This window comes from Rattus norvegicus, chromosome 15 (genome assembly GCF_021556685.1).
Source record: "Rattus norvegicus strain SHRSP/BbbUtx chromosome 15, alternate assembly SHRSP_T2T, whole genome shotgun sequence".
Classification (NCBI taxonomy): Eukaryota; Metazoa; Chordata; class Mammalia; order Rodentia; family Muridae; genus Rattus; species Rattus norvegicus.
In genome coordinates this window covers 20,621,252-20,646,715 of record NC_141548.1, presented here as the reverse complement: position 1 = coordinate 20,646,715, position 25,464 = coordinate 20,621,252, and the positions used below count along the sequence as shown (strand labels likewise).

Genomic DNA, 25,464 nt, shown 5'->3' with positions numbered 1-25,464 from the left:
AATTTGTTAGCAAATTCATATAGACTTGTCATCTGTATTTCACTCCTCTAAATACATATATGTGCACACACACACACACACACACACACACACACACACACACGGAGAGAGAGAGAGAGAGAGACAGAGACAGAGACAGAGACAGAGACAGAGACAGAGACAGAGACAGAGAGACAGAGAGGCTTTTTTTGTCCTTAAATTGAGAAATAAAATTACTTAGAGATTTTGAAATCTTTGTAGATCTTGGCTAGTCTTTCTAACATTGTAGGTCCTTGTGGGAGTCAAGAGAGGTTTCTCTGTTGTGCTGGGGAATGGGCTTCAATAAAACCTAATTTTAATTTTACACTGGATGTAGCTTAAACCCTAGGGATCAGGTTGAAATCTGAACTTGCCTGTGTGTGATGACTCTAGAGTAAATAAACAGCAGAACCCGTCACTGTTATCCTGGTTGCAGGCTGTGGGGCTCCACAGGTTCTGAGCCTTTTCAGGAGTTTGGTCCTGGCTGTAAAGCAGTTCTTGGCAGGTGTGATTGGTTAAGCTTCCTTCATAGCAGAGCCCTAGCTGGGAATTAGAATAAAATGTGTAGGATGTTTATTTTGAGATTAACATCTAGAGAGGGAAAGCTGGGCTGACAAAGAGACAGGATTTTGATCCTTCTGGCCAGAGTCCTTCACTGGACCCCTGGAATTACTGCATCATGGCTACACTATTATTGGCTTTGTTTTAGCTGTCTGTACCTTGGTCTCAGAGTCTTAATTCATCCTTTTGAAGACTCAGCAGTCTTCAAATACTTCTTGGAAGTTCTTTGGTTTTGTTCCAAACCTAAGTTACTGTCTCTCAGGCTCTGTGAAAAGCTCACAGTTCTTACTGTATGATAAATTTATTGTATATTATATATTGTATATTGTCTCTTAAGGGCTTTGCCTTTCTGCCTCCAAGCTTGGCACGATACAGTCTTAATGAGTATTTCCCGAATGAGTGAAAAATACATGATGCCTCCAACTATCTTTCCATACCTAGACAAAAAGAAATGGTTCCTGAGTCTTAACCAATTTGAGGTTCTTATTCTAGGAAGCAAAGATCCATGCAACTATTAGGCAGACTCTATGTTAAATAAATGCAAATTGAATGAAGCAAGTCTTGGACCCAACATTATTTTAGATACCTAAAGGGAGCACTAGAAGAAGATGTAAATAACACTGTTTCTGTATCTGTGATATCAGTTGATGCTAATTTATTAATCATAAAATATTACAAGCTTATGTTTCATCAGGACAGACTCTGGGATAAACAATCAGATGTTTTAAACACCCACTTTTCAGAATGAATGGTTATCACTAGAGTGGAAAGGAGGGGAGGAGAAATTACTTCTTTCTGTGATCATCTTGAACACAAACAAAAACAACACGACATTATGGTCCAATAACAACAAGCAGTATATACTCTACCCAAGTCCATAAGCTTGGGAAGACAAGAGGGTGCTGGCGGTAAGAGAAAGGGGATGGCACTTAGGCTCAGAGTGAGTTAAACTGACAGGAAGACACTGATCTTTGTGTTAAAATCCTCTTCTGTACCTTTTTTTTTTTCGATTTGGAAAAGATTATTACAAATGACAAAAGCACAGATGAGCTAACCTGATCTTTTATCTCAGTGTCTACTTCTCAAGCTTCATTTTCACAGCTGTAGAAGCTCATGGGTGCTGGGGATTGGGAAATTGCTTCAGATTATATCCCAGGGTAAATTAACTCATGCATCAAGACAGCAATAGGAAGGAAATGGAAATGTTGATTCATATGTCTGTTATGACAAAGAGTGAGGAACACATGCTGATCTGAAGCATAAGGGACAGATACGCTGAGATTTTGTGCCTATGAATACACACAGTTGGGGAACAGCGTGCATGATCTTGCTCCTGCCATGCCTACTGGTCTAACTGGGCCGGATCTGGGTAGCTGGGTGGTGCAGTCTTATGGCAGAGACTGCCTTATCATTGACCAGACCAGTTTCCTCATTTCTGGCACTCACATAAAATACATTCCTTGTTCTCCTGGTTTTATCAAATTGCTGAGTTCTAACCTTCCTACTGCTGTCTAGTCTCTGATGCTTTTCTCTGCCATGGCTGAACAGAGGCCATCTGAGGTCCTAGGAACAAGTGAACCTGGAGAGAACCTTGGCCTCAGAGTGACAGTGTAGGATGCTTACTCCCTACATTGGAATACACATTTGGATCATGTGTAAACCAAGCAAACACAAATAGCACTATTATGTCATGCTGGTGAGAATTTAAAATTTAACTTAGAGTATATTAGGATGTTTGGGATTAGCGTAATACTGTGACCGTGTCACCTTGCATTTCCTCTGCAAGGGAAACTGATAAAGCTGAGTCTTTAATTAGACATCCATCAGCTGTACTGTCAGTGATATTGGTGGAGAACTAGCAGAATTGCCCACAGTACAAATGGTGCAGGGCTTGCAGAGTGATCAGGAGAAAGGAGGACTGAAATGATTTCCCGGAATTTGTCATTTGAAAGTCACTGTTGGTTTGTAAGAGCCCAGTGTAGGGTCACTATCGGATTGCAGATGTAGGGATGCAGGAATTATGAATCTCCAGAGGCCGAAGGGGAATCTTGGGTGTGAAGGAACGAAATGGAAACATGAGAAGCTTCTTCACACCCAGCAAGAGCTGTTCATAGTCTGAGTTTACAACAGGAAATGGGGTTGGGTGTGGTAGAGAGGCGCATTGAGCAAGGAGGGCTCCATGTTAAGATAACTTGATGTTTTAGTATTCCTTAAAATCTCAGTAAGTTTGGAGCCCCACATTCCTTCATCTTCCCAGTGACGTGTTAGGGTTTGGGACTCGCTGAAGGCAGACCCCAGCCTCAAATAAAATATAAGCACGAAGAGAGTTTATTCTGCAGGAAAGGCCAGCATGCAGGGGTCACCACATCAAAATGGCAACCCAGAAAAAGATGCTCAGGCTTCTTTCATAGGCAACTGGGGTAGTTTCCCAGAAGGGTTAGGTAATCTCTAATATGATTGGTAGAGGCCAAAGCCCTGGAGTCAGTACAATGTATTGGCTACGATGTCAGTGTGAGGTAATCTAAAACCCCATTGGTGTGGTGGAAGGACGCCCCATATGGACTGCATTCCTGCCTCAAGAATGAGAAACCACAGCATAGGCTGCCCAGCACAGATGTCCAATCCTGAGGTAAGTTTTCTCCCATTCCCATGGCCATCTTCTGGATGCTCCTCGGGTGGGGGATTTTATTCTCTTATTCCTGGATGTTGGGTCTGTTGCTGGAGCAGATGGCTTATGGCCTAGTTTCCTGGTCGGCTCCTGGCACTGATGACCTATGGCGTCCTTTTTGAGTGGAGCCAAAATGAGAAAAATATACCCCTTCAGAGGTTTCTCAAGAGGAGAAACACTATACCAAAAGAGGAACTGGTATTCTAAATTTTACAGGCTGTATAAAGGACTATCAATTAAAGATTTAAATAATACCAAGCAATCAATACTTTCAAGATCTGGGGAACAGAATGAAGCTAGTCCATCAGAGCTGGGAATATGGTTCATTGCACAATGTATGTGCTCTAAGGTGTGAGGACCAGTGTTTGAATAAATTTGATAGCTCGCCTCTCATCCCATGGAAGATTCAGGAAGCAGAGACAGGATCCTCAGGGTAAGATGGCTAGCTAGACCATAAAAGGGCAAGCTCCTAGGTCCAGGAACAGATGATGCCTCAGGAAATTAAGTGGAGAACAACAGAGAAAGGAACCTAGCAGTCAGCCCATTCAAGTTGTCCTCTGTCTTCACATGCAGAAGGTAACATGTGCTTGCACACATGAATAAATCATCAGAGAAAGAAAGGAAGAAATATTATTTTACAAGGAAAGAAGAGCTACTCGGCTAGTCAGTTGCTTTACCACAAGGAGCCTACTGATGTAGAGTCAAAGGCCAACAAAGGCTCTTCAAAGCAATCATTAGTTCTATACTCATATTTTTAGTACATTCCTCAGAAACTCTTCTATCTGTACATACCAACTTTGAAAGTTCATAAGCAGTAAGAATTCAATTAAGAGAATATAAAAAACAAAAACTAAAAACCTAATGAAGAATTATTAAATTTGTGCTGTGGAGCACACAAAGGGTTTGAGCCATTAGAAGAATGGGTCTTTGGTTTTGAATTAGTGGGTGGTAAATATAAAAGTATATACTGATTTGAATGGTGGGTTATTTTGTAAGAAATAGATGTTTAGTTTTTCTGCTGGCTTTATATCTCCTAAATATTATGATTCCCCAAATGAGGAAGTGCTGAGTGTATCTTTTATTCTAATAGTTTTGGGGACAGTTTATGACATAAGTATCTGAGACCTCTGGGATCTCTATACAATAGGAGTATGTGTGTATGCCATGAGATGACTAGTGACAGCCATCAAAGGCACAAATTAGAGATGAGAGACTGCGTATAGAACCAAGCTTTACCTCCAATCACCCTCTGACTTAGCTGTGAATAGCTGTAGCTAGGCTCTGTGTCTGTGATCCCAGTGGTGACGTGGAGTTCAGCAGAGAGCCCTGAGCAAAGCAGCCACTAGCAGCCATGTCTGGGATCTCTTGGTCCAGGAAGTCTTTCATCCTTGGAAGAAGATTAATGTCAGCTGTTGGGAACATGCCTAGACTTGGTTCTTAGGAAAGGAAGAAAGGGTCAACCTTACTAACCCTGGGGGAACAAGAAAACCCCATCTGCTAGAGAAGTTTCCTCCTGGAAGGCTCTGGGCATAAACTGCAGCAGACAACTTAGGTACATAAGACCCTGTGAGCAGACACAAGAGAGAGAACAAAAGGACACAGGACCAAGCATCATTACAGATGAAAAATGGAAAAACCAGTCGGAACACAACAGTGCCAATGAGAGGGAGACAAACAAAAACCACTCAACAGCCACAGGCACTTAGAGACCTAAGTGCAGTTTATGGAGATCTTCTCAAGTAAAATCTCAAGTTTCAAACAGGATTTAGCAGAACCAACAGAGAATCAGATCACCCCTGAGGCCTCAAAGTTTTCTTTGCTTATCTGGTTGTTTATCATGAGGCCAGTTCCTTCTGGATATTACTCTTGGAACTTTACTGGTGTCTGTCTGAACTCCAACAGGGCTCATGAATTTGGTTTTGCAGTCTTTACACTTGATCTTAGCCAAAAGGCCGAGAAGCGATGGTTTTGCAGTCTTTAACAGCTCTCTGTGTGTAGCAGAGTTTGCTTTGCAAGCTACTGTCTCATTCCTAGGGTTGTAGAGAGTTGACCGAGCTCTGCAAACTTTCAACAGGCAATGCCATACAGGCCTCTGTGGAACTCAGCTTCCCTATGGGTCAGGAAGGCTGATTTACCAGGAGCCTGGGGCCTTGTTGGGAGCTATGCCCTTAAAACCCTCCATTATTGATGTTAATATTATAGTTAGAGTGAATAAGATAAAAGAAAAATGCTAAAATGAAAATATGATGACTGGGTTCATTAAGAGGTCAGGACAATAGAAAATCCCCAGCCAGCTGCAGAAGGCTAATACAAATGTGGTGGTCAGGTTGCCTCATGATATGACAAACTTGTGACCTTTCTGAGAAACAAGCATTCTGTTGATGTCAGCCGATTGCCTGACCCCCAAGGACCCACAGTGTCCTTGGCTTTCGGAAGTATTTCCCGCTTCCCCCCCTCCTTCTGCTACCCCTGCTATGGTATAAATTCAGCCTTGGGGAAAAATAAAATTTGTCGCCTTGATCAGACTCTTGTCTTGATGTCCTTCTTTGAGTCTCTTGTCCCCCATTCTCTCCTCGGTGGTCCCCAACCTCCGCTGACTGGTTCTTTACTTTCATCTGACTTTGGTCATGCTCTGTCAAAACATGTCTCTCTTTTTCTCCTTGCAACTTTTGCGCAACCCTCTTTGTTGATATGTGGAAATACATACATATATACCTATGTAGATACATGTATATATTAAAAAAATGTTAAGGGGTCTAGAATTGTTTGGAGTTTTTGGTCTGCATTAAGACATGTGTTTGTGTAGTTGTGGGTGCATGTTGAGGCTAGAGTTTGATTTGGGTGTCCGTGCATCATTCTCCACAATATATTTTGAAACAGGGTTTGTTTCTAAACCTTGGGGGTTGCTGATTTGCCTACATTGGCTGACCAGCAAGCTACTGGTATCCTCCTGCCTCTGGCTCTCCTGTGCTGGGATTGTCAGGGCACACTGCCCACCTGGCTTTTTTGCATGGCTTCTTTAGCATGAAATTCCAGTCCTCATGCATGCACTGCAAGCCCTTCACTCAATGAGTCGTGTGTGTGTGTGTGTGTGTGTGTGTGTGTGTGTGTGCGCGCGCGCGTGCATGCTTATCTATACACACACACACACATATACTTGTCCTATGAAATCTCAGTTTTTAAAATCAGAGAATTTTGATTATCTGAGAGAACTTAATAGCAGTCCTATTATAAAAGAGATTAGTAATTACTAATATAATTTTAGGAATTCTTATAGGATCATCATGAAGTATTAAGAAGTCATCTATTTGTCTAGATAGCATGACTACAAATAGTACATCTTTGTAGTTCTGCAGAAATCTGCTCAAAAAGTTGAGCTAATCCCTAGTGATTGTTATATATATTTAATAATGGCTGGAAAGCATATTAACAGCAAGAATCTTTCCCCAGATGTAATCTCCTCAGCCTTGCCTAAAGAAGTGAACCCATCATAACTTTTCAGTCCTTGGCGGAAACATCTCAGGAAGATCACCTGCTAGTGTCAGCTTCTCCTAGATGGCTCCTGGCACCAAACCTTCCTTTTAAAGTTTATTTCTCTCATACATTGTATCACAGCAATGACATCTCACTAGTATAAATAATCAGATATCAATGTGGCAAGGCAGAACATACCTAGTAACCCCAAATGACACCATTGATACCTCTGGGGGTACAGATTAACCAAGTGATACTCACCATTATTCTCTCCACTTGGATTCGGGTCTGTAAAATGAATAATTTGTGGAGTCCTCAATCTGGTTTTTCAAAAAACTCAGCAAGTGTTGATTGATCTGAAAAATCAATAACATCTTTGATCTTGATATTTTGGTCATCTGAGGGTTCTGTGTAAATGTCATTATGTACAGGCAGACCATTGGATGGCAAGCTCAGGACATGCCCATGAACTTCCTGTGTGCTGTGACTCTCTAGTTGTTACACTGTCACCTGATGAACAAGTGATTCCCATATTGCTTTATTTATAGTCATCTGGATCTGATCGCAATCTATGAATCTGGGAATCACCTTCTTTGTGTTGGATGTAGGTCCCCAGAATGCCTCTGGATTATCTTGGAATTGCATCTTGTATATACATGCTTTTTAGCTGATTTAACAATATCCAGATGCCAAGTAATTCCTAGTCCCAACTGACCATGGGCATATCATTGTGTGGGAGTTCTTAGAAAATTCATTGTAGCCCTAAGCAATGCTTCTTCATAGATTATCACCAGCTGCTGGTACAATACACAGCCTTTGCCCTGTGAAGAAGAATAACCTTTACAGCAGGCTGACCGTGTGCTGTGCTGGCCACTGTGCTTTTCCTTCAGCCAATACATGCCTCTGTGTGCTTATTTGATACTCGAAAACTCTATTGGGGAAAATCTGCCTATCCAAAAATGTCAAATGAAACCTGCATGTCCTCTATAAACCTTCCTCAGGAAGGTGTAATCCAGACTGTGAAATGTAACAATACACACCGATTTTCCTTATGGAAGAACAAATTACTAACAAGAGGAGTGAGGGATTGCTGTCATCTCTGTAGAGCATTAACGTCAGCATCCCATGGGTGTGATGTGGAGTGGCTTCAATACTGTGCTGTGGAAAGAATGTGATGCTTTTCGGTATAGTCTGTCTAACTAACAGTGTGACATCAATAGAAACCTCCATCCCAGTGCATACGGAGGAGTGAGGATTCAGTCAGCTGGCTAAAGCCCCTAATAGAGGAACTCTGCTCGCCAACGTCTTGTTGTTTTACCCCTTATTGGGACAACTTGCTGGTGGGTGCCAAGGTTCAGAGCAACTCTTGTCTTTGGATATATATATATCAAGCTGATTTCTGATGCTTTCTTTCCCTTGCAATAGTTAGCCAACAGACTCATGCTTCGGATTAGTGCTGTATCCCCTGGAGTTAATTTAGGATTTGCCTCACTGGCGAGTTCACAGCTACAGGAGACTTCTTTTGCTAAGGAGGCCTTGATCCTAGAGAGTATAATGTTGTTTTCAAGTTCTCTGTGGCTTTTGTTTGTCCCCAGTTTTCTCTTGGGTGCTATCCATGAGGAAAAGGCAATCAGACCTAGAAGCACTCTTGCTGGGCCACAGGTTAGACAAAATCAGGGCCTATTTGCACATGGCAAACCAAAGTAAAGGAAGAAAACCCACTCACGATTGCATGGTTGCTGGGATTAGATGCAATGGTGGCTTACTGGCTGTGCACACTCAGTGCTCCTGCTGCAGCAGCTCTGTCTGAGGGAGCTCTCATCCTGGGCTGCGCTACATCCTCATGCTAGAGGATTTTAGACCTGGAGAAAGAGGGGACGGACCTGGTGATGGGCTGCCATGTCGACTGCAGAGTCTGAATCAGCTCTGTTCTGCTGGACAATCTAGCAACAATTTCCAGTTGAGGTCACTCCCTGTATCCCAAGGAAATAGTGTCAGAGAACATGTAGGCCTAGATTTTTTTCATAACATAAAAAATGTTAGACACTGAATTGTGAACTACACACTATGAGGGACTAGAAAAAAGCAAACAAACATCACATCCCTCAAATAGCTTTTGGATGGGCTAAGAACATAGTGGGCAGGGGCTACAGATAGCTCGGTCAGTAAATGCTTTCCCTGTATACCTAATGAGCCATAAAGATTTGCCCATGGGGCCTTAGCCAGCTAGCTATGCATCCTTAGCAAGTTCCCAAGACTATGAAATGTAGGCTTGGTTGCCAGCACAGGACTACTGGATGGTGGTGGACCAGCATCTTATATTGATCACCGTTTCCCAGTTGCTCCATGGGGAGCAGCTTCCTCCAAAAGGAGCCCCCTTTACCATATTCTGCCTAACTTCAGGTCTAAAGCTATAAGCCCAGGCAAAGAGAAAAATCTCTATAACAAGGAGCCAAAATAAAACTTTCCTCCCTGCAGCATGGCTGTGTCAGGGATATTCTGAGTAAGGTAAGGATGACTGGTTGAAGGCCAAGTGCTTGCAAGTATTATCTCACACTGAGTCATAATGCTTGGAAGGACTACACTATATTGTACTTTCCCTTCTTGACTCATGGATGTCTGTATAGTTTCTCCTCCATGGCTGCTCTAAGGAGGACCACTACCACCCTCATGCGTCCTAGTTTCTCTGGGACACCTACTTCTTGTTCTGAAATCCCTGGATCAACAGGGATTGCAGTTCATATATCTGAAGAGTTGTTCATGGCCTCTTCATGTGGATTCCCCATTTTACATCACACCAAAGTCTGAAGGTTCACATTTCTTGCAAACCTCCTTGTGGCTGATTTTAACTCAAAGGGAATGATTTTCAAATGCAGCAGTTACAGAGCTCTAATGATAGGACATAGAGTGAGTGCTTTAAACAATGATGAGCCTAAAGGGGCTTTGGAGACGGTCCTGGTTTTGCACCTCCGCACAGCTGTGGGAATTTTCCTGGATGCAGAAGGAACTCCATCCCTCAAATAATAAAATCCATGGCCAACTCCAATGCCAATGCTAACAGCGTCAAGATTAGGCAAAGCTGGAAAGAAAACGGCAGGAGGCACTGAGGGAAACTGTCCAGGATGCTGAGAAGGAACAAGTACTCCCCTGAGCTTCCAGTGGACAGTCTCCATTCACCAAGGGCAGAAAAGGCGCATAAACACTTAGGCAGTGTTTCCTGACTTTCAGGAACATGGATTTGCCACAGCAGTCTCCTTCTCTCCTCCATGTACCCTAATCCTTTGGTTTTTCTCTAATGGATTTCAATGCAGATATATAGCTTGCCTCTACAAATATTTGAAAATCTGTTTTTACAGCAGGTTTAATTCTTTTTGTGATAGGGAGCTAGGTGGTCATGTAAAATGTTGGGCTGCTGTGTTTGATGATTCATTGGATGCCAAGAGAAGTGACAGAGTTTTCTCATTAACATTGAACTTTATCACCTTTAACATGTTTCAAGAGCAATTGAACATACATATCTGTAGAAAAACAAGTGAGTGTATGCCTGCACATACACACACTCACACAGAAACTCACATATGCACAAATACTTGTATATAAGAGCACCCAGAACATAAACACCTACACAAGCATGTACTTACACATGTGTACAACATGGGCACAAACATGTTCACCCACATCTAGGGACACGCACACACACACACACACACACACACACACACACAAAGGAGAGAGAGAGAGAGAGAGAGAGAGAGAGAGAGAGAGAGAGAGATGGGAAATATTGCTGTGTTACAATACCTTTCCTGATGAATGAATGAGGAGGTGCGGGGACCTATACCATGCACAAGGCTCTTAGACTCAACCAGGATCTGCTCCCTTGCCCTGTACTTATTTCTTCATCCATGAACATTTCCCATGCAGAGTCTCACTGATCTACAGGTAAGTTACAGCCTCTGCACAGCTAGGGGGGCCACATACGAACAAATTCCTGCAGTAAGAAATATTTTATGTGCCTGGCCCTTTAAATGACCCTATGCTCTTCAGTGACAGTTGGCTCTTGGGCTTCTGGGTACAGGATTGAGTAGAAAGGCAACAGAGGCTGAGAGGGAGGGGGTAGTGAGAAGGGAGTGGGATGGAGTAGGAGGAGAAGTAGTGTTCAGGAGACAGAAGAGTGTGTCAGCAAAGAAGAAAGAAGACATTAAGCAGGGCTAGAAAAGAGTAGATATTTTAAAGGGTGAGACTAAGGAACAGTTAAAGATGAAGTGGGTTAGCAGTGAGAAGAGAGTTGGTCACAGTTTATTCAGGAGAAGCTGGGCAGAGGCAGAGAAGATAGTGTTAGGAGACAGACAAAAGGACAACCCATGAAAAACCCACAAATGAAGTACTTATATAAGTTTATAGAGCAAAGAATTATTAAACAAAAAGGGAAAAATTTAAACCACGGGAAAATTGGGCAGCCAATGTGGAGTCTGTTTGAAGGAAGAAAAACAAAACAGAAACAAAACCCACCATACATTAAAAGACATTTGGCCACCTTTGTGACTAGGCAGAATGGGAAGCTTTATTTCAAGTAGGATCAAGGAACAGAAAAGAAGGGATGGGTATTTTGATTGAAAAAGCTGACAGTGTATTTGCAGAAGCTGTTGTTGGAATACACCCCCCATGGTGTTTAGCCATCCCCCACCACGCCCTATTTTTCCTTGTTTTGACCTAATTGGTTTAAAAGAATGTTAAAACACTGGCTAACCAACTGGAAACAATACTGATGGAAATAGAGAAACTTGGTAATAAATAAGAGACCTTCAAGAAAAGGGAGGACAAATACATTCATTTCCAGTGACTGATTCAGGAGGGAGTTTTCCTCACCTAGAAAAAGAGGGAAGAAATGTATCAAAGGGCAGTCATATCAAAGAAATGAAAAAGAATTGTCAAATAAGACACATTTTTTCTTCCAGAAATAAGGATAAACCCAGAGTAGTCCTTGGTCAAAATCACCAACAGCATCCCCATTCCTTACATAGCCTATGCCTGCTAATGAGGATAATCCACAAGGTCATGATGAGAGAGGTTGCATTCTATAGAAATGGGGGACCTAAAGCAGTTTAAGGAGGCAGTGATATTTTATTAGATGTACCCACCATAAGTGAAACAAACGCTACATTGGAATACTCAGACTAGATGTATTCCCTAAGAGTGGAGGGCATTGGTCACAGTTGTGCTAGAGGCTGGTCCTTAAATGGAGATGGTTGGGGTTGGGGATTTGGCTCAGTGGTAGAGCGCTTGCCTAGGAAGCGCAAGGTCCTGGGTTCGGTCCCCAGCCCCGGAAAAAAAAATGGAGATGGTTGTCATAGTGAAGAGAAGTCAGGAATTTGGAACAGCACAATAGAGCAAGAGAAATAAATTTGGTGAGGGACCAAGTTATTATGCTGATATGCAAGAACAGGTTCAATTGAAGATGCAATCATAGAACAATGTTTCTTTAAGAGCATGGGACAAAACTGACGAGCCAGAAATGAAATAAAACATCATTTACAGAAATTATCCAAGGCTCTGGGGCAGCCATCATTGATTATTTTTTTTTACAAAGATTAATCTCAGCAGTAAATAAGACTATACCATACCCCGATACAAGACAAATGTTGAGAGACACCCTAGACTTCAACACTGAAAATGTGGAGTGTAAAGGCCATAAGACCACTGAAGGAACAGGCTAAGCCCATAGATGAATGGAAAAGAACATGAATGATATTGGTTCTGACTTATACACAGCTAGTATAACAGGTCAAGCTATAACTAGAGGTCTCCCATATCAAAAGGTCTTGTTCTTTAATTTAGGGAAATAGAGACATTTGAATTAAAATTGTGACCAAAGCATCTCTAGGGCAATTGTCTTCCAAAACATCATTCAGAAAGTCCAGACTTCCAGGAGGTGCAGATGATGTAGCAAGGGCTGCCATTGGACCAATGAGCGTAGGTCCTAGATATATCCAAGGCAATTTCTTGCCTTTGGGAAACTATATGAGGTGGGGCTTTAATAGAGTTAAACTTAATAGAGACTTCGAGATGCACATGTGGGTCACATATATCCCAAACAGGACTCCATGTTGCCTTTGACTAATTCTCCTACTGGGCTCATTATGCAAAGGAAAGATAGTGTTTTAGATTGGATTTTCACAGCATACAAAGTAAAAAACTAAAGAAAATGTTTCTGACTAAATTATAAAATAAATCTACATCAATTATCATGCATAGACCCAGCACGAATCTTAGCGCTTTATACTAATGCTGAGATTACTTCGTTATGGGTAATCAATGAAGACTGGCAAAGAACTCATGGAATGTTTTTGGGAGAAAGTAACCATCTAATATCCTAAAAGCAAATTCCTTTTATTTATAAAAATAACTAATTGCATTCTCTTATGTATTGTAATAGGAATGCCAATTCCTAAAGTGCCTACATTTTTTACTGATACAAATAAATTAGCAAAGTAATCCAAAGCCCATGTAATTCAGTGAGAGAGAGAGAGAGAGAGAGAGAGAGAGAGAGAGAGAGAGAGAGAGAGAATTGTATGAAGTTCTTACGGTTCTATTTGATTTTTCTGAACCTCTTAAAATAATTACTCTCCATATGAAGAAAGAATTATTTTGCAGACAGAAACTACTGGCAACTAAGAATTAACATTTTTATACAACTGCAATTATTAGAAACAAATTATTAAGTATGACCCATATTTGGTCTCCTACAAGCTTGCCAGGTGAAGTAGCACAAGGAAATGAGCAAATTGACCATTATTAAAACAAGTGTTAGAAGACTCAAAACATCACGAAAAATACCATATTAATGGTAACACTCAAAACTTTTTTCTGTCACTTAGCAACAAGACAAGTAAATTATAAGAAAATGTCCATCTTGTTTTTTCTAGAACCAAACTTCATTACAAGTTGTAAGTAAGCCTCAGGGTACCAAAAGAAGTGAAGTGAATCTGTTTCACTTTGCAGAATTTGAAAAAGTGAAGTTTGCACACATACCGTTGATATATGCTCAGGGTTTCGATGAGCAACTGCTTTGAGCTCTGAAAAGGCTGATTTTATAATTACACAATTATTGGAAGTAATGACTAGTATGGGGATCACCTGTACAAATTAAGAGTGACAATGATATCTCATATGTCTCTAATAAGATGTAGGAATTCTTTGCATATTTTAATATAAACCACAATACAAGTATTCTACACAAGACTACAGGACAAGTAGTTGTAGAAAGATCTAATTGCCCCTTAAAAAATGCTTATAAAGCAAAAAGGAAGAAGAAAAATTCCCAGGGATGGACTAATTAATGCTCTGTTAACTTTAAGTTTTCTGAACGTTAGAGGCTGAAAGATACTGGGTTATAGGAAAAACTTTGGAATTAAATCAGTCTATACACTATAAGGTCGTGTTACCATCAGAATGGAAGGTGGCAATGTATTGTCGTGGGGACATGGAATTGTTTGTATCCCCACAGGAAATGAGAAGCTATGGATACAATTACAACTAAGAAAACTCAAATCATCTGAAAACCTTAAACACTGGCAAAAAAAAAAAAGAGTAGAAAAGAGATCCTCCGGAGCAGCCCTGTGTGCAGTGAGGCAGTGTGGGGCCTATGGGCAGCTGAGGAGGGAAGCAGGTAAGGGAGGTACCAGTGTGCGCCCAGCAGCCCGGGTACCCTCCCCTTCGGGGCTTGAGGCACTGAGAGGAAAGCCAAACAGAGCAGACTTTCATAAGCAGCAAGGTGCTTCTCAGGTGTCCCAAGACTGGCCTCCCTAGGCTTCAGTCTCAGGGCCCGGGTTCCTCAACACACCTAGCTCCACTCACCATCAGAGCTCGTCCCCCTCCCATCAAAGTCCTGGCTGCAGCCCTGGCTCTTGGTGGGGAGGGAGACAGAGCTGCAGTTGGCACCGCTACTGAGAAGACAGCTGGCAGAACTCAACAAAAATCCAGAGGAAGGCTTCTCAGCAGATTTAATAGACGACAATGATCTCTATGGTTGGGAAGTCCTTGTTATTTGTCCTCCAGATACACTTTATGAAGGTGGTGTTTTTAAGGCTCATCTCACTTTCCCAAAAGACTATCTCCTCTGGCCTCCTAAAATGAAATTCATTACAGAGGTTTGGCACCCAGATGCTGATAAAAATGGTGATGTTTGCATTTCTATTCTTCTCGAGCCTGGGGAGGATAAATATGATTATGAGAAGCCAGAGGAACGCTGGCTGCCTATCCATCCTGTAGAAGCCATCATGATTCGTGTCATTTCTATGCTGGCAGATCCTAATGGAGACTCACCTGCACATGTAGATGCTGCGAACGAATGGAGGGAAGACAGAAATGGAGAATTTCCAAGGCAAGTCGCCCGCTGTGTAAGAAAAAGCCAAGACACTGCTTTTGAGTGATGTTTATTCGATAGCTGGTGACTTCACTGACTTCAGGGTCTCCAACTGAGAAACATGGCCCTGCTTGTCCTGCCCTCTCCCCACCCATCGCTGGACGTCTGCTGTAACAAGTTGGCAAACTCTGGCTGGAACTGGGCTGCAATAAAACGTGCCAGTCATCAATGCTGACAAGAGCCTAACACGTGCCAACGTACAGATGATTACGCATTTTGAGGTCTAATGAGCTGTTTTAACCTTCAAGAAGAACCGTAAAGACCTGTGCATAGCACAGCATGATCCGGATAATATATACGCTGTTCACGAACATCCACCAACACACCTTGTACCAAATAACGCTGTCTTGTAATAGAATAAGAATCTTGTAAATTCTAAAAGATTTTAGCCGGTTTCCTTTTCCCATTCATCGTTTTTATCAGTTCAAAAAGATACCTTAAAGCATGTCAGGTGAAAACCAATAAGGATTAAAAGTCTCCATATAATTTCCTTTACACCATGCAATCTTTCATGACACTCTTTCCATTTACCAATCTTTAATATTTTCTTTATTTTGGCACACTTCCCTTTCCTTCTATCTCTTCTATCTGCCAGAAAGTTCTCAAATCATTTAGTTTAAATACTGAAGTACTAGTAAATTACTTGATTTTCACGATGACTTCAGAGGTGGGGTCATCCCTGGGTGCTTTGTCCTTTTTGTACTCTGATTCACCCTTCTCTTGGATTGGATGTGGCAATAACATTTTCTGGCTGTTGAGAGCTCTTGATCCTAGTCATTATCTCCTGAGAACTTTAAAAGAAAGAAAATGTAAAGTCTGTTCTAAGTTCATCTTAGTGAAATTTATTCCAAACAATACAAAAATCCAGATTTGGTTTTATTTTTGCCATAAGTTGTCTAATGCTAAGGTTGGATGAATACAGCATGCACAGCTACAGGCTTTCTACTTCTGGGACTGCTATTAAAAATGCTATTCGTCCTATTACCCTTCTCCTTAGCCCGTACCTGTTCCTTCTTACAGCAGATTTTCCTCACCTATTGTAAAAAGAAATTGTGATGTATATTTTCATGTAATTTGATTTTGGAATTTTGTCATCTTATGTAGTAAGTTCTTCCAAAATATAATTTTTTCCAATTAAAAAAAAAGAGTAGAAAAGAGATCATCTCCAATCACAGCATTTCCCTGCCAGTCAGCAGAGCCTCGACAAGAAAAGTTCAGCACCTAATCACAGGCAGGCCTGTGAGGATGACTTTGGTCTCATACAAAAGACAGCCATGCTCAGTGCAGACCAACAACAGGCTAAGGAGCAGGGCAATCAGAGAGACGATGCTGAATACAGCATCCTGAAAGTCCAAATAGAGACTGAAGCAAAACTGGGGACTTGGAAAAGGAACTCCAAAGCACAAGATGTTAGCAGATAAGATGGCCCAGAAAATAAGAAAAGTTCATAAAGAAGGATCGAAATTACAGGAAGGAGATCATCCCTGTGAGGGTCTTATGTTGTGGACTTGTTCCTGATCGATCAACAGAAAGATCACATCCGACACCAGAGAACCCTGGGAAAGACATTGGAAACAATTGAGAAGCAGCTACAAAACTGAGCACTGAGCTACAACAAAAGGGAGTAAATGCAGTGTGAAATATTTCATGTGCCTGGCCCTTTAAATGACCCTGCATTGGAAAGTGAATTGGGCTGGCAGACTGAGAGGACAGTTGGTGACAGCTTATCAAGGAGAAGCTGAACTGAGCCAGAGAAGCTGTTAGGAGACAGATAAAAGAACTCATAAAGAACACACAATGCAGCTAAGTAAGTTTATAGAGATAAAGAGTTATAAAACAAAAGCAACTTTTCCTTTTTTACAAAAAGGAACATGTTCCCAAGAGAGAGAGGCCTCCAAACAAAGCCTCTAGCAAGCTTCAAGTGGAAACATCACATCACCCCCACTAAACCTACCCTGGCTCCTGCACTGAAGGCCTTGGTAACAACAGAGGAAGACAGTGACTCATGGTCGTTACCCAGGAACTTTTCAACACATTACAGTTTCTGTGATATGAAAAGGGGCCCAAGGTCAGTCGGAAGGAGCCTGGTGAATACACTGCAGAGATTTTCCTGAAATGCAGCACTCTGCACAACTGTGAGGGAGAATCTGTCCTGAAACACAGCAATGCACCTGCTTTAGTCAGCAGCACAATGTTAGCAGAGGGATGCACTGTAGGACTCCATGCATCCTTACATCCTAAATCTCATTTTTCAAACACTGCCCAGGAGTTAGTCTTTCTACTCAGGTGGCAAAAAGGCTTTCCCTGCAGTGGTCTCCCTTTGTAAACTTGATATACTTTGTACCAATTTTGTAAACCCTCAAGGCAGGAAAATAGCCAGGCCCCTCCCTATCTGAGAAACTCCAGCATCCGTGCCTCTCCCTTGGACCTCCCTAAATGTCATAAACGTCTTCAGCCCCTCAACAGTACCCTCCTCATATTATGCTAATATTAGGTGAAACATTTGAACAAAAACCACCAATCCCTGAAATGGAAAACCCGCCAATTCCTGAACTTCGAAGAGAAACGCACTAACCTTTGACCACTAAAACTCACCAATCCCTGAACAGGAAACTTTCTAATCCATGAGCTCCCCCAAACTCAGGGCTTCAAATTCCACCATTCTTCACTCTGAAAAATCTCCACCCTAGGAAGCTCCCCTCCCGCCTCCCAGGACCCTGTATAGGTCCTGTGCCTTGCCTAATTCTTGGTGTCTGCTCCCACCTGGGAGCATAGGCAGGCACTGCTGGACTCATCCATTCACATACTGGACCCCCCAACCAACCCCTTTTCTCAGATATGCTGCCTATCATAAGATGATAAGAAGCAATGAACAGGAGACACCGCCGGAACCTGAAGGAAACAGACCGGATAAACAGTTCTCTGCACCCAAATCCCGTGGGAGGGAGAGCTAAACCTTCAGAGAGGCGGACACGCCTGGGAAACCAGAAGAGACTGCACTCTGTGCACATCCAGACGCCAGAGGAAAACATCAAACGCCATCTGGAACCCTGGTGCACGGAGGCTCCCGGAAAGAGCGGCGCAGATCTTCCCAGTTGCTGCCGCCGCGGAGAGGACTTAGGCAGTACCCCACGAGCAAACTTGAGCCTTGGAACCACAGGTAGGACCTTTTCCCCTGCAAGAAACCTGCCTGGTGAACTCAAGACACAGGCCCACAGGAACAGCTGAAGACCTGTAGAGAGGAAAAACTACACGCCCGAAAGCAGAACACTCTGTCCCCATAACTGGCTGAAAGAAAAGAGGAAAACAGGTCTACAGCACTCCTGACACACAGGCTTATAGGACAGTCTAGCCACGGTCAGAAATAGCAGAACAAAGTAACACTAGAGATAATCTGATGGCGAGAGGCAAGCGCAGGAACCCAAGCAACAGAAACCAAGACTACATGGCATCATCGGAGCCCAATTCTCCCACCAAAGCAAACACGGAATATCCAAACACACCAGAAAAGCAAGATCTAGTTTCAAAATCATATTTGATCATGATGCTGGAGGACTTCAAGAAAGACATAAAGAACTCCCTTAGAGAACAAGTAGAAGCCTACAGAGAGGAATCGCAAAAATCCCTGAAAGAATTCCAGGAAAACACAATCAAACAGTTGAAGGAATTAAAAATGGAAATAGAAGCAATCAAGAAAGAACACATGGAAACAACCCTGGACATAGAAAATCAAAAGAAAAGACAAGGAGCTGTAGATACAAGCTTCACCAACAGAATACAAGAGATGGAAGAGAGAATCTCAGGAGCAGAAGATTCCATAGAAATCATTGACTCAACTGTCAAAGATAATGTAAAGCGGAAAAAGCTACTGGTCCAAAACATACAGGAAATCCAGGACTCAATGAGAAGATCAAACCTAAGGATAATAGGTATAGAAGAGAGTGAAGACTCCCAGCTCAAAGGACCAGTAAATATCTTCAACAAAATCATAGAAGAAAACTTCCCTAACCTAAAAATAGAGATACCCATAGGCATACAAGAAGCCTACAGAACTCCAAATAGATTGGACCAGAAAAGAAACACCTCCCGTCACATAATTGTCAAAACACCAAACACACAAAATAAAGAAAGAATATTAAAAGCAGTAAGGGAAAAAGGTCAAGTAACATATAAAGGCAGACCTATCAGAATCACACCAGACTTTTCGCCAGAAACTATGAAGGCCAGAAGATCCTGGACAGATGTCATACAGACCCTAAAAGAACACAAATGCCAGCCCAGGTTACTGTATCCTGCAAAACTCTCAATTAACATAGATGGAGAAACCAAGATATTCCATGACAAAACCAAATTTACACAATATCTTTCTACAAATCCAGCACTACAAAGGATAATAAAGGGTAAAGCCCAACATAAGGAGGCAAGCTATACCCTAGAAGAAGCAAGAAACTAATCGTCTTGGCAACAAAACAAAGAGAATGAAAGCACACAAACATAACCTCACATCCAAATATGAATATAACAGGAAGCAATAATCACTATTCCTTAATATCTCTCAACATCAATGGCCTCAACTCCCCAATAAAAAGACATAGATTAACAAACTGGATACGCAACGAGGACCCTGCATTCTGCTGCCTACAGGAAACACACCTCAGAGACAAAGACAGACACTACCTCAGAGTGAAAGGCTGGAAAACAACTTTCCAAGCAAATGGTCAGAAGAAGCAAGCTGGAGTAGCCATTCTAATATCAAATAAAATCAATTTTCAATTAAAAGTCATCAAAAAAAATAAGGAAGGACACTTCATATTCATCAAAGGAAAAATCCACCAAGATGAACTCTCAATCCTCATCTTCGATTGGTTTATATACAAGTGTGCAATTTCTAGGCTTGAAAGTAAAATGATGCTATCTGGTGCTGGATAGAGGAGCCTTATTTTTTATTATGGCAGCTTGCTATTTTTGTAACATGGTGATTTGGTTGAACACAATAAAGTACAGTAGTAACTGACAAAAAAAAAAGAAGCAATGAACAGAAGCAGGGAATAAATAAAGAGGAGGAGCAGGGCTGAGGCTCCTGAGCCCCTCAGCTCAGCTGGGGAGACCCTCCTGTCCTAGGGTTTCCATTACTGTGAAGAGACACCATGACCAAACAACTCCTATAAAGGGAGACATTAAATTGGAGCTGGCTTACAGGTTCACAGGTTCAGTCCATTGTCATGGCAAGAAGCACGGCAGCATCCAGGCAAGCACGGAGCTAGAGGAGCTGAGAGTTCTGTGTCTTGTGTGGAAGGCAAACAACAGAAGACTCGGCATCCTCTGACAGCTAGGAGGAGGGTCTCATAACCCACCCCCACAGCAACACCCTTTCTACAACAAGGCCACACCTATTCCAACAAAGCCACACCTCTTAATAGTATCATTCCTTGGGCCAAGCATATTTAAACCACCACATCCCACGTCCTGGTACCCAATGGCTTTTTCAGAAACTTAAGTCCATAGGGCTATACCTAGCCATAGCATAATGCAAAAATGCATTGAGTCCAACTTAAATCTCCATAGTCTGTAACAGTCTCAACAGTGTAAAACGTCCAAAATTCAGTCTCTTCTGAGATTCATCCAATCACTAAAATGTAATCCCCTATAAAATAAAAATGAAAAAGCAGATCACATAGCCCCAGCATTATAGGATACACATCACCATTCCAAAACATCATAGCGAGGAAATGCTGAACCAAGGCAAGATGAAAACCCAGCTGTGCAAACTCCAAACTCCATCTCCACATCTGATGGGAAAGCTCTTCAGCTATTTGACTGAAGCACAATTCTTTCTGGTTAGTTCCACTCTCTACAGTCGCTTTCCTCAGCAGGTATTCCATGCCTCTGGCATCTCTAACATCTTGGGGGTTCCAAGGCAACTTCAAACTCAGAGCTTCTTGTTCCAATGTCTGTGATTTACAAATGATCTCCTTGTCTCTTCCAGAAGACTTGGGTTACATTTCCAGCTCTCCCTTCTGGAATATTCTACACTTTGATTGACCCTACTCCACTGCTGCTGCTGGTTTGGGCGGTCATACTATAGTACTGGCATCTCCAGTATGCTGAGATCTTCTTCTGCAACTAGGCTTTATCCTTCATGGTTTCATGTATCAACTCTTGCATGATCTCTTAGTCTTGGGCTATGAACTACAACTGAGGCTGTGACTCCATCAATGGCCTTTCCTGACCATCACAGTACCAAGCATCAGATACTCTCCATGATCCCTTCATGCCTTCAAGACCAGTACAACCTGGGAAATTGTTATACATTACTAAGTGCAGCTATAGCACAAGGTACAACCTTGGCTATCTCTGGAACATAGCTTCTTTGTATTCTCAGAAAATGCCTCCCAGAACATTTCGCCTTCTTTGTACTCTCAAAAAAATGTTTCCCGTAAGATTTCATTTCAGCAATGCTGACCTTTTCTTAATCTCTCTTACTTTCTTAGCTCCAGCCATCCAACATCAATTTCTAGCTTCTGGGCCCCAATGAAATCCCTCAAATGAAACACAAACTAATAAGTCTAAATGATTACATTGGATGGAGGGATTAAATCAAAAGAAAGGAATATTAACTAGATGTCTTAGTGTCTGTTGGCAAAGACCTTGCAACTCCAACCACATTAAAATCACATGACAGTATGTGGCAGGTTTGTTCTTTCCTTAAACCCTATGGTTCCTAGGGAAGGAGCTCAGGTTGGGAGAGTTCCAGGCAAGTTCCTGGACTTGCTGAGACAATTCACACTCTGATCACCTCAGTCATGGTACTGAAGTAGCTCTGTATCCACAATGAGGTTCTCTGTGTATCTCTCTGTCATTCATCAAGAGTAGATTTGTTTTGCCCTTCGTTTGACAGCAGAAATCTGGAGACCCATGGACTTCCTTGCTCCAAGCATTGTGTCTCTGACATATAGTCTTAGAAGTCACATGACTCCTGGAGCATCACAGGAGTCACTTCTTCATCTGGAAGAAACACTTCCTACTGTGAGATCTACTGTGGTAAAATAGCAGCATCTACCACCTCTCTCCCTTCCAAGTATAGAAAGAAAACATTCTCCACCGGACGTGTGTGGTCACTGATGCAGGCTCCATACCCACATTCTAGTCTAAAGATTGCCCTTAACACTTCTTTGATTGTTCATCAACATGATGTACCCACCAGGTCCACTCCCAGGAGAGGTCCTCAATTCTGCATTTCATCTGATGGGCCCCATCTGCATTGCCCTCCAGGATGACATGTGAGAGACCTCCCAAACCCCTAAAATTCTGAGATGCTGGGGCGTGATCCTGATCCCACTAATGCCCTACATGGATGCCTGGCAGTTTAGACCATTAGCATGACTACTCATATATGTGTTCCCAAAGGTCTCAAAAAATGTCTCCCTTTGTTTGGGTGTGATCCAGTCCAACTGCTGCACCGCACAAAGAAGGACAAAAGTCCAGGACAGGGGCTGGAAACACAGTTCTTCAGTTTGAGAATGGAATCCCAGAAGATCTAAGGGACAATTAACAATCCTCTGTCACTTAGGATCCAGGTGAAATCAACTGTCCTCTTCTGGCCTCTGAAAGAGTTATATGCAAACAAATGTGGGGAGGTGGGAGGGAGTGGGTGGACTTGTGGGGTAGTACCCTAATGGAGGCAGGGGTTAGGGGGATGTAAGAGGAGGTTTCCTGAGTGGAAACTGGGAATGGGCATAATATTAAAATGTAGATAGAGAAAATACACGCTAAAAATGAAAAAAAAAAAAAAAGAAATACTTCAAAAACCAAACACCATCCCCAAAGGAAGCTACCGAACATATCAAAAAGGACTCAGCAAGAATTATCATCAAGAACAACAAATGACCAATAATAATAATAATAATAATAATAATAATAATAATAATAATAATAAAAGTATTCATCCCTGCAAAATTGGTGGAATTCATATTCTCTTCTCTGTTGTCATAGCTGATACTACATTCCAAGGAACCCAGAGGCACACATCTCTGTGTTTCCTGATTTCTTTTATACTACCTTTTGAGTGTTTTTATTTCCTGTTTTGTATTAGAGAAATATTTCTGTGTTTCTCCTTTTCTGTACAACATGGTTAGCCACAGAGTAGTTCACTATAAAGGCAGCTAAAATTATGAGCACAAGGGTACAGCAAGGATACTTTTCATCATGATGATGGGAATCACAGAGTATGACATAGAATCCACATTGAGAGCACAGTTTCCTGTACAGCTCTGGATGACTTCGAACTGATCATGAAGACTAAGCTGCATGAGACTTGCAGAAAAACCTTTGTTGTCTGATACTTGTGCTGTTATGGGACAGAGAACCACAAATGAATACAGGAAGTTCTTAGGAGTGAAGGGCTAGGTCACATTTTTATTTATAATCACACATTGATTTATTAAACGAAATTTTAAAGTGGGGAGTCAATGAGTTCAATGTATATAACCTTACTAATATAACACAGTAATTTAAAAACGAAAAAGATAACAAAAAATAACAAAATTTCAACTGAAAACAAAACAAAAACCTAAAGCAATCAAACTTCTAACCAAAAACGAAAGAAAACAGGTAAGATGAGCAGCACTCCATTGCTGCAGATTTGTTACATACACCACAGCCTGCGGCTGGCCTTGAAAACAAAGCAGAAAGGCAGGCAAGATGGTAATATCTCTTCAAGATGATTGTAGACCTGCCTCAAAGGGTGTGGTGGGTTGCTGATGGACATGTCCTCCAAAGGTTAAGCATGAGAATGTTACAGGCGATATCTCAAGGTCTTTCAAATTTGCCTGACTGATCATGAAGGACCCTCACACATAGGAAAGCAAAGTAAAGAACAAAATGCACCCTAAGATTGCTATGGTTATTAGGACTGAGATGGGGGAGTTGTTGACATTCTTTGCACACTCACTGCTCCTGGTGGACAGTTCTATCACAGAGAGATGTAGTCCTGGTCTGTGCACTACCAAGCTTCTGATGGAGAATTGAAGACCTAGGGGAGGAAGACATAAAGGCCAGGTGAGGACCTGTCATGTCAGGTATCAAACCCACAGCAGCACTATTCAGAGGGGAAATCCACTATGACCTTCAAGCCCAAGGGAGAAGGAGAAGAGATCCCACACACCTGCATATTTTTTCAGCTTTTAAAATCTGCTACACACTGAACTGTGAACCACATTATTCCAATTCCTAGAATTGGGTTGTTGACCGAGTTAATGATTATGTAAGAGATCATCCAGGATACTAACGAGGCATCTGATAAATATCCTTCAATGGGATATGTACATAGTGGGCATAACCTTTTGGACAGCTCAGTCAAGAAAGTGCTTTCACCTAATAAACAGAAGTCAAAAATATAGCATCTAGGCCTGGAAGCCAAGCCTGCATACTAAGGTCCCAAGGCTGTGCACAGTAGGCTTGATTCCAGGCAGTAGACCACGGGGTGTTGGTGGAGGAGTCTGTTCTATCCTCTGACTCACTGTTTCCCAGTGGCTTCAAAGTGAACAGCATCTTCCAATAGGAGCTCCCTTTACCATAGCCTGGCTGACATGGGAACCAAAACTATCAGCAAAACAACTAGTCCATCTCCATAACCACGATCCAAGTAAAACTCTTCCTCATGCAATGGGATACAATCGAAAATATCTTGAGTAAGATAAGGCTGACTAATTCAATGACAAATGGTTGCATGTATTATCACATTCAGCAATAGTCCATGGAGGGATGGACAACATTGTACATTTTCACTTTCTGAATGAAGGACATCCGGATAGTTCTCATTCTGGGCTGCTCTTAGGAGGACCACAACAACAACAATGTCCCATAGTTTCTCTGCTAACATCTAATTCTTGTTTTGGAATTGACTGTGCAATAGGGGCTGCAGTTGAACTTTCAGAAGAGTTGCACCTGGCATCTCACAGGGCTACCCATTTGACACCACCAGCAATGTCTGAGGGCCATCACCTCTCCAATCCCTCCTTAAGGATGATTTTCACCCAGATCAAATGATTTTGAATAACAGTGGTAAAGAATGCCACAGAGCCAACTGAGTATCAGTGCTTTAGACTCTAAGGTTCTGTCTGAGGCATCCCTGTGATTACACCTCAGCATAGCTACTGGACATCTTCTGGTTGCAGGTTCAATTATAAGCAACTTAATTTTTCAACTAACAATATCCAGGCCAAACTCCAAAGCCTAGTTATATTGAACCAGGATTAGGCCACTCTGTATAGAAAGACGTAGCAGTCAATCACTAAGACAACCAGGATGTTGAGAAGACACA

General features: G+C 42.0%; 1 long non-coding RNA gene and 1 pseudogene across 2 annotated transcripts in view; one reads left to right on the top strand and one right to left on the bottom strand.

The window, feature by feature from the left end:
* Positions 1–10,751, bottom strand: part of LOC120096933 (uncharacterized) — a 105,514-nt gene extending 94,763 nt beyond the window's left edge. Inside the window, exons 1-4 of one of the 2 annotated variants that reach the window (XR_015638697.1) lie at positions 10,520–10,718; positions 8,448–8,583; positions 6,983–7,077; positions 393–561 (exon numbers count right to left, since the gene is read on the bottom strand). This is a non-coding gene — a long non-coding RNA (uncharacterized LOC120096933). Of the gene's footprint in view, positions 1–392; positions 562–6,982; positions 7,078–8,447; positions 8,584–10,519 lie in introns of those variants that run through there. The other variant, XR_015638696.1, reaches the window with a different exon arrangement.
* Positions 10,752–10,754: 3 nt separating this feature from the next.
* Ube2g1l1 (ubiquitin-conjugating enzyme E2G 1 like 1) lies at positions 10,755–15,150 on the top strand (annotated as a pseudogene).
* Positions 15,151–25,464: the final 10,314 nt, after the last annotated feature.